A 16,202-nucleotide genomic window follows, 5' to 3' on the forward strand; every position below is an offset into this window, starting at 1 on the left:
CTGGCCTTAGTCAACCGCAGTCAAGAGCCAATAAGAACGCGCTATCGTCGCTAGTGGCTCACCAATAGTAAGCGAAATCCAAGGCAACATGGCGGCGCACAGTGACAGCGTCGAAGTGTTCGATCTTGGGGCAATCTCGCCGGCTTCCCCGACGTTTTGTCAAGCTTGAACCATCGCAGCCTTGGAAAATACAGTCCCCACCGCTCCCCAAAACGAAAAAGCAAGCACTGTGACCGGCGAACCGGATACGTCTCGCCGAGTCGGCCGGGTGGGCGAGCGAACACGTCACCCCCTCTCCTCTTTCGGCATCTGATTGGTCGAACGCACCTGAACGCACCGCAACGCTTCGGAAAGTTGAGCGAGTCTCTACTCGCTTGCGTCGCGCTACCGAGCGTTGCGAAAAGGCGCCCGTCGCTCCGGAAGCGACCGCGCCTGGCCGCAAGGACTCCGCAACGCACTCAAACGCGTTCAAACGCGAATCTGCGTATGGCCCTTCACAACGGCGAATTGATGTCACGTAACGGCGTCGTCCTCAAAGCGACGTCACAACCGAGTTGCAACGGCGGCTGGATGTCGCGAAACGGCCTCGTCCTCGACGCGACGGGATGTCATGACGGTCTTACGGCAGTATCTTGGCGTCGCGTAACGTTGTACTCGAGGATGACGTCGTGGCGTCGTCGTAACGTCACGTCGACGTGACGTGGCGTTTTGACGTTACCTCTGATGTCAAAATGATAAAAAATGCAATATAGCCTCTAAAGGGTTATATTGCCCATATGACCTTGACATGTGTCGTCGCTCACTTCAATCGCAACGAAGGTGGCGCTGCTATCGAAGTGGCTTGGTTCCACCTGATCGCTTTTCACATTCTGAGGTGCAACTGAAAGCATGAGTGGAGCCTGTGGCTCGCCAAACTCAGTTGTTTCTAGTTCACTCTACGGGGTGTCCCAAGGACCGGCCAGGCTTTTTAAATCGACCGCAAAATTCGGTTTCTTAACCTGTCGCGCTACGACTTTGTGCAGCGTTGCCCAGAGATGGTGCTTTTTTGTTTTTGTAAAATTTGTAAAGAGCGAACTTGAGAAAAAAGTAGAAAGAGAAAAAGGCTTAGCTCACACGGAAATGCAGCGAAGCCACCGGTCTACAAACAGTACGGCGCCGTTTCGCACGGGATACTAGAGATGGCGCAAGCGGTCGCGACGCCAACTGCCGCCAACGAACGAGCATACAGCGCCGAGATCCGGCGTCTTTAGCAGACGATCTTTTCGACTCAAAAGCGTGCGCGTTCCGCAGGCGGCGACGGTCGCAAAACAAAAACAGGCGCGGTAACAACAAAGAACTGCAAAGCAGACGACCATAAGTAGCACGAAAAAAACAGTCACAATAACCCGATAAACCATTGTTTTAATCGATTATGTTCCATTCAATATGTTTTATTAGAAAGGATGATAAAATGATGCATTGGCAACTGATATCAGAAAAGCTCGCACCGCTTTTGAGTCAAAACGATCGTCTGCTAAAGACGCCGGCTCTCGGCGCTGTATGCTCGTTTGTTGGGGGCAGTTGGAGTCGCGACCGCTTGCGCCATCTCTTGTCTCCCGTTCGAAACGGCGCCGTATTGTTTGAAGACCGGTGGCTCCGCTGCGTTTCCATGGGAGCTAAGCCTTTTTCTCTCTTTACCCTTTCCTCAGGTAAATTCGCTGTTCGCAAATTTTACAAAAAAAAAAAAAAAGAAGAAAAAGAAATAAAAGCATTCTCTGTGGGCAACGCTGCACAAATTCGTAGCGCGATAGGTTAAGCAACCGAATTTTGCAGTCGATTTAAAGAGCCTAGCCACTCCCTGGGACACCCAGTAGATCGGTTCTCGAGTACGGATCGGTGCCACTTTTTCAGAACAGTCTCTATGGCAGTTTCCCAACTGAGTTGTTCTAGTAACATTGGTTCCGACCAAGTTTATTTGACGCAAGGTAAGTGTGCTTGTTTTAGTCAACTTAAACAAACTTTCAAACACAAAAAATGGCTTTATCATTTATATAATTATTTGTAATAAAGCGTGTTGATGTGCATTGTGCACTAAACTGAAGCTTGGCTTTGTTTCATTTTACGATGGCGGCGACCACCATTGTCCCATGTACCGTGCTCGACCTATTTGCTGTGCATTATTTGTCCTGCTGTTCAGCTCCAGCCATCCGCATCAGCACCCGCACAAGCATGCTGTCTAGATATTGTGTGCCCGCCGGAAAGAATATCCAGTCATCTTGGAAGCAAGGCCCCCTCTAGGGTTGCTCGGATCGTGGATCGTACGTCGTCGGCACCTACGAACTAAGTCAGAGAGCCTAACGTCGTTTGCTTGGTTCCTCCACGGTTCCGGCTACGGATCCCCCAGCCTTGGACTGAGCCCTAAGTTACCTAGCTGGTGAAAATCAATCTACGACGACGCGGCGTCTTTGGAATGCGATTACTACGATCAGTGGCTTTTAAAACCTCAGTAGCCCCACCTTCAATGGTGAGCCCTTCGATGCGAACGCTCTTACCTTCACAGTGGCCCGACTCTTCGAATGGTCATTCTACAGGCGGCACAGCAAGACGCAAGCCTCCTGCCTTGCTTCAACTCGCAGTGTGGTTCTCAAACAGGGCACTAGGTACCGAATAAGCTGCTGCACCGTTCATCACTCCACGAGACTCATCCCACGACAGTTCTAGTGGTATGTAAAACGGATTCAGGATTCGGTTTGTGGCAGTCACCTTGTTGATTGCTACAGCGGAGCACACTGCTTACAAAAAGGATCGCGCTAAGAATTGTAGAGGTGTGCTGGTCGTGGTAGCTTTCCCATTACCCTCTTGACGACTCCGTAACCTGAAGCTGGACCCTCCCACAAGCATGGCAAGGTGCTGCTATGCTGTGTGTGCTGCCCGGCTCCGTGAAAGCCGAGTCCTACGACTTGCTCAGCGAGCCATTAGTGCTCATTAATACTAGCATTTATTAAATGTGTGCATACTAGAAGTTTTCAAGTTGAGTCGCTCAGAGTGCAGTGTATGCCATGGAACTATTTCCTGTGGCCCAAGTGCTCGACAGTTCGACGAGACAGTGTGCTCAGTCCAGTTGTTCTCAACATGTTGATTAATCGTGATAATGCCTCCCTGCAATCGACTCCACTGCTGTTACGGACGACCTGATGCTGGTGCCCGCTTATCAGGTGACCACAGAAACCACGAGGGTTCGCAGAACAACATCGACAAGGTCTACTATAAACAACCATCTACGTGCGGAACACTGGGTTTTGTACTTAGTGTACCCAGAGGAACAGGCCATAACACACTTAGGTGGCTTTCACAGCCCTGGTCCTGCCACACCTAGAGTATCGCTGCTACATATGAGACTCCCATGAGGTTGATCTTGCAAGATTAGTCGAAAGTGTTCAGCAAAAGGCAACTTACGCTATTCTTCGGCAGCCAAACTCACTCCGGATCGCTCACTGCTCTGGCATTGATTAGAATTCTGGCCCTTCACTGGACGGCCAGTGCCTAGACAACGTTGTGCAACTGCAAGGTCACGAAACAGCACTGAAAGGAGTGGTTTGCAAAAATTATGCCAGTGCCGTTCAACCGTTTCCTGCCGTAGAGCAACAGCATTCTTTCTTGGAGTTGTCTTCACTGTTCACTTCACTACACTGTGCACTCACGCAGAGCGCCCCTAACAATCAACACAAGCTCAAAAACTTCGCTAGACAGGTAACTCGCCACCTTCATTTCCAGTAAGGTAGAGCATTGCCTATGTGCTTCACTCTGAATTATGGACTTTTACTTAAATCCTATTCCACGTTTCTCCCCACCCCTTTTTGTTTGTTCCTTTTGCTGGGTACTGTAGGATTCTTGGTACAGTCAGGCCTCTTTACTTTAAAGAATTGCTTTTAGCAGGATTAAACGATAAAATCACTTTTAACACTTTTAACCTCTATTATAGTACTCTTTGGCCACACCAGCTGTATACTATCTTATTCAACCTAACAAAAAACGGGTTTTATGCTCTTCTGACGAACACAAATTCTGTCAGGATTACGACGAAGTGTTTGTAAAATTACGGAAATTTTTGACAGTGTATATGGGATGAAATTGTTCCGATAAGTAATGCCCATAATGTGCAACTTTTTCATTCTGATTGCGAGGACGCGAGTAAAGCTCCTTCAAGTGTAGAATTTTGAAAACAGTGGATCCATATTTGCAGCATCCGTCTCATTTTAGTACTTGCTAGCTGATGCGTCACGTCTGTCTCTTACACGCTGCAGGACAACAAACTCAATTGCGAAGCACACGAGGGGTTCAAAAACTATGAGAAATGATGAAATATTATGAGGCAGAAACTTTTATACATTTCAGTCTTTATTTGTCAGAAGGTAAACATTGTTGAATACAAGTTCAATGCAATCATATGAAAGAAGAATATTTTTTTTTTCACGGGTGTGTTTTTGGCGGCGTCGTTGTCGTTTTGTCGCCGTTTACAGTGTAAAGTGAAGCAAATTTGTTGTTGAGAAAGCAAATTCTGCGTAAAATAATGCTGATGTCGGAAAGTGTGCAGGTCGTTCCTGGCTGTGTGAGCTCTAATACTTGAATAGACGACTGTCCCGCGCGGGCTCATCTCGACCGAATAGGAAAGATAAATGCATGGAGCCTGATGTTGGCCTCCGGAGGCCAACGTGGCCCGCCTCCCTGCCGCCGCGTCCACGAGGGTAACGGAGGACCAGGGCACATTTCAACAACTCCCGGCGGGTTCTACGGGATGAGGCTAGCGAAGTGGCTTATGCTGCAGCATGCGTTTAAGCTTGATATGCATGAAAAATAGAGTGTGCATTTTCAATGAAAAGAAGGCATCGCTTGCAGTATTTCCTTCGTTCAAGCCTGGCACAGGTCACCCAGAGGTCCTGGCACGAGCAGAAATAAACCACCGTTCGGGTGAGGCGGGCTTGGTAGCAAAATTCTACGCTCCTCACCAGGTGTATCTTACAGGTGGACTGATGAACAGTGCGTGGTAACAAGCTATTGGCATTTTTTCTTCGGCGCTGCCTAGCATGCAACGCGCTTCGGTCTTGGTTCCTTCACGGCCGTCATTTCACGGCCGCTTTCAGGAAAGCTGCGTGCAGGTGTTGCTCTGCCAAGCGAGGCTATGCACTAGGTGATGTGAGTGAAAACTAAATGTACACAGGGGCTAGTCAACGATGATATGGCACGTGTAACTCATGAGTCAGTCGGCTTCTGCAGCCCGCTGTTTTGCTCGGGTCTACAATGTTCATCGGCAGCAGTGTCTCCCTGTTATTTCCAAAAAAGTAAAGCGCCTAGGCACGAACCTCGAGTGCGTCGCGACTCTCACTTCAGAGCCCGTGGCCCAAGCGCCTCGGTCAGCGAAACCAACTGGGGGACCAGGCGCACTAGCCCGAGCACAAAACTTTCGCTAACCTTTTTAGCTACAGAAACGGGTACGTTACACCCCGAATGCGCGCGGTCACTTGGGCTGCAACCAGCAAACTTTGAAAGCTTCCAAGTGTTGTCCCAAAACTTAGCACGTTCATAATCCCATAAAACACCCTCAGAGTGCTGCACTGAGTTGTCGTCTTAAGTTACGTCGACTCTGCTTTGACGCACAACTGTGGCGTACACCCACTCGGTCAACCGAGAGTGAAACCGCAGCGTCAGTGTTACTTTTAAGTAGGCAGAGAGTAATGTACTTGTTCTTAATTTATGCTTAGTATGTTGTAGACATCAAATAATTTTTGGTACGAACTGCATTGTTGGTGAATTGAGTTTTCTGTTTTCTTCCCCAACTGCTTCCGGGCTCCATGCTTTGGCGGCCACGTGCCACGGTCGTTTGGTGTGGCAGAAAAACGCAGAAAACGGTCAAAGCATAATCACGTGAAAGTAGGTTGGAAACGCTGTCGCTCCCTATAAACATGTCTAATTAGTTTGTGAATGAGGTGTTCGGTAGCAAAGTTAATATGTGTTTTGTGCGTAGTTGCAATAATGTTCGCATAATAAATAAGCAAAAAGATCTGCTACGCTGCCTTTTTCATTCTTATTCACATCTCTTGGTGAGTCCCATCACGTAGAGGTTAAATTCTCGTTTCGTGCAGAACGTGGTTTTACACGCGTGATTTATAAAACCATCTCCTATATATACACAAGCGCTGCCTTTCAAACGCAACAGGAGTAAGCCGGACCAACGCATAAATTGTGAAATGCAACTACCGTAACAAGTAAGATAGAAAAGGACTAGATATTGAAACTAACGTTTCGCGCTTATCGCATATAAATTAGGTTAAAATAAATAGGCGACCTCGAATGCAAGAAAAAACGTGCCTGCGTGTATATATGTACAAGCTACAGTGGAGGAAAGCAGATCGAGCGTCAATGAATATATAGAAGGGCTCAAAAGAGTGCTTTATCTCTGAGACACTCTGGGAGCTGGCAAGGATGCCCGCAATAAATTAAATTTAGAGCGAGACCGCAAAAGTTACCGCCGAACAACCTGCTATACAACGAATTCGGCGTTAGGGTTTTCGCAGTAAACTTGTTGAGGGTAAAAATGTTGCAACCGCCCGAACTGTAGCAGCCTCAGGAAATCTGCTCTCGAATCCAACTACCGTTGCGATATTAGTACAAAGAAAAGTGAGGAATGGAGAAACGCCTTGGCACAAAATGACCCAGAAAGGGTCGACCCAGTCGACGCGTCAGTGAATGGGAGAATATGGCGAAAGCGGGTCAACTGAAGGCCCGAATCTGGGCACCCATGTGTAAACTTCTCTTTGTAAATATATCCCCATCGAAGCAATTTTGAATATTGGCGGTGCTCTGTCCATTGAAGAAGAGAACGCGCGACGTGAGAACTCCTCAAGGTCTGCTCTAGGGCAACTGCAATAACTGGCGTCTCTGATGCAAGAAATGTGTATTTGAGGCCGCGATCGGCCCAGCATCCTTCGGTCTGTTCAAGCTCAAATGGTTCCTATGCTATAAAAGTGCTAACACATAGTAGCGTGAAGAGAAGCCATAGCGAGTTCACGAATGGCTGCGACAAGCAAAGAAAGGAATGTCAGAGTTGCTGGCTGAGTCGACGCGTCGATGAATGAGGACGATGAGAGTCAAATCGTGACCCCAAATTATCGTAACACCGTGTCCGTCAACAAGAAAGATACGTAAACGGACGTGACCTAAAAGTTAAAAATATTATAGTGTTCGAGCTAAACTGCCTGGATTCCGGCGTTTTCTTTTCCGGTGGCGAGTTGGCTCGGAGGTGGGCGCTTTTCATTGGCGTTCATTCTCAACGGAAACGTTGAGCAGCGCATGGAAACGTTAACTGAACCAGCGAAATATCTTGTTTCTTCGTGTTTCTGATCGCACATATGTCAAGTCAACGAGCCCACCGGGCACTCCGAAGCGCATTATGGCAAACGCCGCAGAATCTTGCCTTCTATTCACCGCACGTCCGTCTAAGAAACTATTCGACCTACGCTTGCCGGCATCGCCGCTATATGCCCAAGACGTGAAACACATCTTAGAGTCCCTTTTACTTTTTACCGCTAATCCCTCGGGATAAGTATCTAGAGCCCAAGGTTCTCAGAATATCGGGAGCTTAGAGCGGGAAAAATAAAAACTTAATTCCGTTTCTGTCACCACGCGTAAATCCGAACCACGTAGTCTTTTTTTTTTTTTTTTTGCTTGGATTTTTATTTTAGCTATATTGTTGCGTTTTACTCTTGGAAACGTCGAATGGTCTGGAAAATATCTTCTGCAAACATGCGCGTAGACATCACTCAGCAGTGGGACTATGGCAGCGAGACGTTTCCACGCTGCAGGTGGCAAACTACAGAGTATGAAGATGTCATCAACTTGATCATCTTCGTCCTTTTCCGCTCAATATATGCGTGTATGTGTGTGTATATATATGTATATATATATATCTAGAGATAGAGAGAGGATAATTAAATATATATGCGTTGATATAGTTGTGTCCTACGCAAGGAAGAGAAACGGGGTCATGAACGATGCGTGAGGGAGAGTGAGGGGATGTGCCAAGGCATCACGTGACTCATGAGAACAAATGTGCTCCTTGACTGTGCACCCGAAAAGCCGGAGCAGGGCTGGCAGCCTTTCTCAGTGTCCACGGCGTCTGTGTACGACGCGTCGGGGTCTCGGCCGAGCTGCGTATAAAACGTCCCTTTGGCAACAACGAGAGGGCCCAGCTCCCAAGTGCGCGTTCAGGAGGGTTGGCAATAAATGCGCCGGCCGGGGTCGGCCGCCTGCACTCGCTCTGCGCACGCGCCAGGCCTCGACAGCCCCCAGCAAGGGCGTCGCGTCTGGAGGCCAAAACATCCGTTTTCGATGGCAACAACATGCCGGCTTCCGCCTCGGGTCAGTGCAGAGGGCAGTAGAAAAAATTGGATGAGCTCGAGAAGACTGTGCAAGGAATGAAATCGGAAGGTTCAACGGAGACGCAACAACCAGCTAGAGCCGGACACAACGCTTTGGCGATTATACGGGTGCAACGGCGTACACTCAAGTCCTCATCGCTACGAGGATAAAGTAATGCTTCGACGGGCGCCATAAATAATCTATTTCTAATACGGCTACGGGAGTGACTACCGCGAGCTGGACGCCTTTCCAAAAGGACGCCGACAGCCTGGAGGAATCATCCGCACAAGTACAAGCCAAAGAACGAGAGCTTGGAATGCGCGTCTTTTTCCCGGTGCTGCAGGAAGCGAGCCAACATAAGAAAAACAGCATGTCTCGCGGGGTGTATCCTTGCCAAATCTATAGCCACATGGAACTTCGCTATAAGTAATTGAAATGCCTATCGCTAGCCCAGTGCAATAGAGCATGTGCTGGAAGGCGACTGTTCGATTATATTTTGAAACTGAAACTGTGACCGGTCCAATCCTAAGTTCTAACAGGTTGCACGCATATAGGGTGGCAAAGCGAATTCTTTGATACGAAGTGTAAAAGAACCAGAATGTTTGGAGACCCAGGTAAACGACTATTTGTCAAGGAAAGAAGAAATCCTTCGCGATTAACGAATACCAAGTCAGGCCGTTCCGTCGGAAGTGAACAGATATGAGCGCCGCAGAATAAATGAATGTCTTCAGTGAAAATGAATTTGACTCAGGTTGACAAGGGGGATTAAGTGGGACACTTCGAGGCCGTGTGCTGACTGGCATCCCGTTCCAGCGACTACACTGGACTCCAACCTTGGAGAAGGGCAGCGGGATGCGGACTAGAAACCTCAATGAGTATTCAAAGCCTTCGATATTCAGTCCATGTGGCAACGATTGCAACATGTGCCCTCGAACCTTCGACTCAATGGCGTGAGTGTGTAAGGCAGAAGATCTGAGATGTCGTGGGGGAGAGGAGGAGAAGCACGTTCTACGCTTAACCGTCTGCTGAGATGGTTGGTTATATATCTGTCTGAATAAGGAAAGACATGGAAATCGCAAAACGGGAAGGTACATGTTTTTTTTTTGTATTTACCCTGTAGATCTGCATAACACAGTTCGTACCCAACGCGGCTCAGTCCAAACGCGAGAAAGTAATAGTAGTACTGAACAGATGCAAGTCGGACAGAAGGACAGCACTTTGAAAACAAAAATTTCACGTAAACGAAACAAATAAGAGCTGTACGATGAAACGCAAGGCTGCCGTCTGCTCTACCTGAGAGCAGTACAGAAAAGACCTCCGAGTCGAAGCAGGAAACATGTCCCCAAGAACGCATATTCTCTCGATCACGGCATCATCTCAAAAACTCACGTGTGATCAAAAATAGTCAGTCTCTACAAACAGTCACGCCCCCAGTGGGCGTGTAACCTTACGAAAACTTTAGCTCTCATCTTAGATCCTCTGGCGTCTGTATATATATATATATATTTATATATTTCATATATTTCATATATCGTTACAGAATGCATGTATATACCGCTGTGTAGTTATTATGTACACGAGTCTAAGTCTACAGATCTAGCGCTAATCAGCTCAGTCGGACGTGGGTAACAACGTCTGCGTCCGTGCGTGTGTCCGCAGGGGGCTCCGGGGGCAGCTCCAGGAGTCTAGAAAATGGCACAATCACGGCACGTCCTCGGCGGCGTTCTGGATGGCTGCGTGGAGCGGCGTTTGCCGGGGATACTGATATGGCTCTCGACGTCCGCCCGGCCGCAGGGCCGCCTCTCCGGCAAGAGGCCGCCGAGGGCAGCCGACGCGAATCGAACGCCGGGCCGACCGCTGGGGTTCAAGCTGCGCTCGTAATCTGGAATAAGAACACCTCGACACTTCTCAGCTACACGCCCTAGGCTCGCTGTTATAGTAAACCTTAGTAAAAGCTTATACACTGTGTAAAGGCATGGTTCGGGTGACTACTACGCCTACTGGCTAACTCGTCTACTACTTGTAACGTGTTCCTGATAATAACCTTAGAAGCTCTCGAGATAAGCCGAAAGGACATCACTTGAGCCCTCAAGCATCGTTTCTCTCCTTTCGCTGCCTAAGTGCATCTGTAGCGCTGTTCCTATTTCTGCACTATTTTCCATCTGGCGCTATCTTACAGAATTACACTAGCTAAGTTTGCCTCGCCCCTTGTAAGTCGGGAGGTCGCCGCCATCTTCTTCGGAAGCATCACACCTGAAAAAAGAGAGGAGCCAACAATGGGTAACGCGTCGGGGTATAAAGAAAAGAGATCGACGCTCTGAGTAGAAGAGAGAAACGCGATAAAGTTGTAGAGGATCACCAACGAACTGAAACCAGGAATCGAGATGGATAAAATGCTTCCTCAATGCGTCCTTATAATATCTCGGCGCAATCAATCAAATCTCGATGCTGGCGCTTCCGAGAAATCTCTTTGTGGCACTGACCTTTACCACATACTTCCCCAGCCCCTCACTTGCCCCCTCGGCACCACAGCGTGTTCATTTCCATCATTGCATCACGGGAGTTTATGTGCCGACGCAGACGGGAAAGTTGATGTTATCTTCATTTTGAGTATAACACGTCCACACCTCCTGAGCAAGCTCTGCGTTTCTGGTTCACGCACCGTCCCAGCGATTGTCAATTGGGAAAGAAATGGCGGGTCACCAAGACTCATGCCTAGTGTCCGATATTATGCAAAAGCTGAGTACACGCAGAACGCCTTCCACATTTTAGCAGACAGAAAGACTAACGCGCAGAAATATTGAAAATATGTATATAGCACAATCGAGTTTCGCATAGGAAACTCGACTCGGTCACATTCCGAACGTAAGACTTGGAAGACTAATCAACGCAGTTTCGTTCGCCTGATTTGTTTGCAGAAATTACTGTCGAGATAAGATCGCAAGTTGCCGAGCTACGCGGGCTTTATAGAGAGCGTGGCAACCAATTGCCGGATAGTGGGTGGGATACGAAAAATAAATTTCACGGTAACCGGCAGTGATACATCAACGCAACAGAGTACATTGCAGTCGAGCAAATTTGTGCGAATGGGCTATGGAAACTGGCGTCCTTACAAAAACGAAACTATGGCACAACTTTTCCTTTGCCGAAGACTATTCAGAATGAATTACTGACGTTCCTAACATACGAACTGTTAACTACATTTGCTCTCCACGTCATCTAACAAACATAACAAAAACAAGCAACGTTCACCCTGTATGTGCAGCAAGAACAAGCGCGAATAGGATTTGGCGTTGCTTTTATGCCACAGGATGTTTATCAAATTCTCTCGGAGGTGTCGGCAGTAAATGGGAAAGTGCGATGCCCCGAGCATTGATAGAGTTCCGTGGATTCAGCGTCAACCCATGCTTCCAGTGAAGCTTCTGTAGTACATGAAGTTAAGCGAGTGCTTACGCAGAGCTCGTCCAATCTACAGGTCGCGTAAAGCTGCGCCCTTAAGGGCCGTTTTACTGATGAGCCTCTCCCGGCTGTTAACTCGGTGGGGATTTGCAGATCACGTGACTGCGGTGACAAGAAGCTAAAGATACCTAGTGTTGCCACCAAATGGCTGCCGTAAGTCCATCCTCGCTTCGATGACTAAATCTCGATTTTGCAAGCAAAAAATGCACGGAATTCGTGTACTTTAGAAGCGCATGTAAAGTTATTTCCGGGGAAAGTTGTGTTAGGCGAGTACAGACCGATATCACTAAGCGTTTTACCCAAGCGTGACGCCATTATAACGAATGCTCTTGTATGTATCAGTTAACAAGCTCCACGAAAGAGCGGCGTTTGAAAACGGTTCTTCGCCATCGCCTGCATGACAGCAGTCACGGTCATTGGTGCTCCTAGCGCCACCTAAAGCCCCTCTGTCCTGGGAAAAGTGACGCCATTCATTGTTGTAGAAATGCTCAACGCACGTGCCGCGCGCCACTTCTGGGAAATTCATGGCGTCTGAAATCTAGCTCAGTGCTGCGCTGTGCCGCCATGATCTTCCCAAAGGCTGCACGTCGCACGTGCCTCGTGTATGGACGCACCTTGCGCGACTTTTGAAACAAGAAGGGGCTTTAGCGCCACCAGCTTCATCGCCCCCCAAAGGGCAACGAAGAAAGGCCGTTTTCAAACGATGCTCTTTTTGCGTAAACTTTTGCGCAAACCTTATGTTTACCGCAAGAAAGACGATAAAATCTCATTGCACCGTAGGCAATGTGCCTCCAATGTTCCATCGGTTTTGCCGCTTTTGCCCTGACGTTAGCGTAGCGCGCGCCACTTGGCGGACGCGCCACGTAAAGGTGCCAGGCAATCTAGGAAGCTTGTCAACTGACTTTGATCTAGTGACGTTAGTCCACGGACGGCAGGGCAGTGTACGAAACAGCTCGTTGAGTCCCGCGCTCTGCTCGTGCACATGCCCAGCTTGGTTGTCAGGAGTGCACAAAAACCAGTTACTAATGAAACTGGCTGGTGAGATCGGTATATAAAGAAAACAACAGGCAAGGCTTACGTACGCGGAGTTTGTTGGAACGCAAAGTACTTTCTCCCCACGGTCACGTGACATTAAAATACCTCCTGCGGGAGTATCGGGAGGGATACCCGCATTTGTCAGGGGTCATTTACACGAGTGCGTCACATCCGCCATCCACGTCAGAAAACGTAGAGAAGGTGAGACGGAAATTAATAGTAGTCTACTATTTTTGAAATCTGCACCAAAAAATATGATTCGAACACACTTGAGCTACGCGCTAGAATGCTTGATTTACACTTATTTCCGTGTGTCTGCGTCAAGAGTAAATATTTTAAACAGAATATAATTTAATGTTTCTTTAACGAACGGAGAAAAGACCCTAAATGCATTTGTAGCTGGTTGTTAAGCGATCGCCCTCCAGTTGGTGCAACCCTAGGGAACCATATGTGCTACTACAGAACCGTCTTTTGAGGGTTGTGACTTTAGGTAGTTTTAGTGAGTCGTTTCGACACGAACGGTTCGTCCCCGAAGGCTTCGCCGATGCCACGGCGCATGCACGCGGAGATCACCAGGGACTTGCTTCTAAGATTTCTATATTCCGAACGGTAAATGCTACCTCGCACGTCGTCTTTACATTCGTGGCACACCGTGGCACGCTGCAGAAATTTGCAGATGTTAACTTTCATATGGTGCTGCAATCATCATCATCGTATAGACGGTTGCGTCAGTTTTACAGTGCACTAAACCAGGTAAAATTTTATATAAAGTTTCCCAAAACGGTGCAGCTGATCCGTTCTTGATTTCGGAACCATGTGCTCCACGAATGACTCACTACATTTCCCTGCTAAATGGGACAGGAAGGACGACGAGGTAACGCCTTTGGCTGAAAGCGGGATAAGCCTGTCTGAAAATACGAGCACCGCAAGCCGCGGATCTGGCAGTGATAGTTAGCCGAACTGTGTTCGAACTTCGCAGGGGCTTATGGTTTCCTCCCTACTCATAGGGAGCGTAGCGTGCCCCAGTCGGGCTGATGCCGAGACCCTTCCTCGTTTTGGCCGCGAAAGATAACCCAAGCAGGAGCGCCACTCTACCCTCACTCATATAGTCATTAGGAGTAATGACTATTTGAGTTCGGGCATGACAGCGAGGGAAATTAATACCTTGGACTCAGGATAAGTCACCCACGCAAACATATAACCATGAGGGCCTCAACCGTTGGATAATCGCCGAGCGTTTGTAGTGTGCAAAGCATTCTACCTGACAGTGCCTCAAGCTGTAGTCAATTTTACGCTTCTGACATGAAATAAAGCTAGAACCTTCAACTGGTCATAATATTTGGCGATTGTAAAGGCGGAAAAAATTAATAGTCCTGTCCCGGCTGTGTGCAATAAAAAATAAGCGAGAGCACTTCAAGGACTCTCACAACCTCAGCATTGACGTTTCGTATTATTGTAAACGGCTGATAATGATAGCTAATTGCCGTATATACTTTAAGCTTGGTAACTGAGTATTTGTGGAGAAAAACATATTTCTACAAAGCCTGATTTAAAAATCCCTTCCATGTCCATTTCATATATTGCCAAGTTATGCACTCCTTGACTTTTTGGACGGCTTCAAAAGGAAGTGTCGTTTAACTTTAGCGTTTTCCCTCTCGTAAATAACGGCTACAACGAGCGCTCGCATAAGCGAACCGGCCATTGAGCACATTTTCGCTGTGCGCTTGCCACGGGATCTCTCTCTGCGTGCAGGCGATGCGTAATTTTTTGTTCGATCTTCTGCTCTTAGCAGCGTTCTGCTCAGTGGGTCTCAAATGTTTACTAAAAAGGAAAAGAGGAAAGTGACGAGTAGCAGACTTTGGCGATCGACGCGGAGGATAACCAGAACTTATTGATCTCGACTAATGCCCTATCGAAGTTTGAGAGATTATCCGACGTGAAAACACGACTCGTCCGAGACTTCGCCGTCCTTTCCATAGCCCTCATTCCTCCGAACGCCATAAGCAGAGCCGCCGGGCACCGCCATGTTGAAAAGAAAAAAGCCTGGAGACGACCGGTGCCTCGTCTTTAACACTTCGGAGCTCTGAGAATTTATATTTCTAAGACAACGGTTATAATTGTCGTCAGAATCATATTCGTTGAATTTAAGAAATTACACATCGCAGTACACTCTAAGAAATTCCTGCACGTATACTTACCCGCAAAATACTCAAGGAGCCAATCTCTGCGATCTACGAAATCAGCTTAGCGAATGATGAGGCGGAACATCTCTTTAGACCTAAAAATAAAGTCTGCGCCCTGGCATTACGCAATGCAAAGCATCATGCTTGCATTACGTAATGCCATAGCGCAGACTTAATTTTGAGGTTTAAACATATGTTCCACCTCATTATTCGCGAAGCTGATTTCGTAGATTGCAGGGATTGGCTCTTCGAGTGTTTTGCGCAGGTTAGTAAACGCGCATGAATTTTTTATAGTGTACACAAGAAGGAGTGTCATGATTTTGAATTTCTATCTAAATAACAAACTAGACAACTAATGCTTCTGACATCTTTCTACTTTTCTCACTTTAACACACGTGCAAATCACAATACGACATGCTCAGGACAGAACACAACATCAGTAAGCGGGTGTGTTTTGCCTTGTGTTGCTGATGCTAAAGTATTTACCCAGGCAATGCAGCGAACGATGGCTCATAGCAATACCGGAGCTTCTTACGAGTCATGCACTAACGATACATTGTATTTCTCTAAAACATTGTGCGCAGACACACCGAACACCAGACGAATGCCCGTGGAAACGTGTTGTTCGAATAAAAGCCCTAAAACTGCCTCCCATTGCAGAGTGTTCACCAAATTGTTTTCCTCAGGATATTGTCTGGCTGGGCCTATATCCACTCTCGGCCAATAGCTAAAGTAGCTGAAAAGCCAGCATTAGCTACATGGAACGAAAATAGTATATAGAATACATAACACGAATGTGCCTTACAGATACGGGCTGAAAGACCGCTCAAGGATTGCTACCCCCCGCACCTTTTACGGCCGTTAATCGCGAGTTAATGCAGCGGATTCTGGGATGTGTTTGCGTCCACCGTGGCCCCCCAAATTTAGCGAGAAAGTCTCCCCGTTATATTTAACGGCGAATAACAATGTCAAGTGACATTGTGACGTCACAGTGTCACATGACGCCACAGCATCGAGTTTTCAAGTCACGTGACCTTACAGCGTCCTGTGACGTCCGGTATCACGGGGCGTTATGAAATGACTCGACGTAAGTGTCACGTCAACACCGTCCGCTGATCTTGGTTGGTCGTA

The 16,202-nt window shown here is 47.7% G+C and overlaps 1 protein-coding gene across 5 annotated transcripts in view; it reads right to left on the minus strand.

Moving 5' to 3' along the window:
* Positions 1-4,359: 4,359 nt before the first annotated feature.
* Positions 4,360-16,202, minus strand: part of LOC8037145 (CUGBP Elav-like family member 4) — a 279,808-nt gene continuing 267,965 nt past the window's right edge. For all 5 annotated transcript variants that reach the window (XM_040502101.1, XM_040502102.2, XM_040502100.2 and 2 more), the window contains one exon: positions 4,360-10,647. The gene's annotated coding sequence lies outside the window, so the exon portion shown is untranslated. The remainder of the gene's footprint in view (positions 10,648-16,202) is intronic.

The sequence above is a fragment of the Ixodes scapularis genome, unplaced genomic scaffold, assembly GCF_016920785.2.
Source record: "Ixodes scapularis isolate PalLabHiFi unplaced genomic scaffold, ASM1692078v2 PGA_scaffold0__279_contigs__length_252992795, whole genome shotgun sequence".
NCBI lineage: Eukaryota > Metazoa > Arthropoda > Arachnida > Ixodida > Ixodidae > Ixodes > Ixodes scapularis.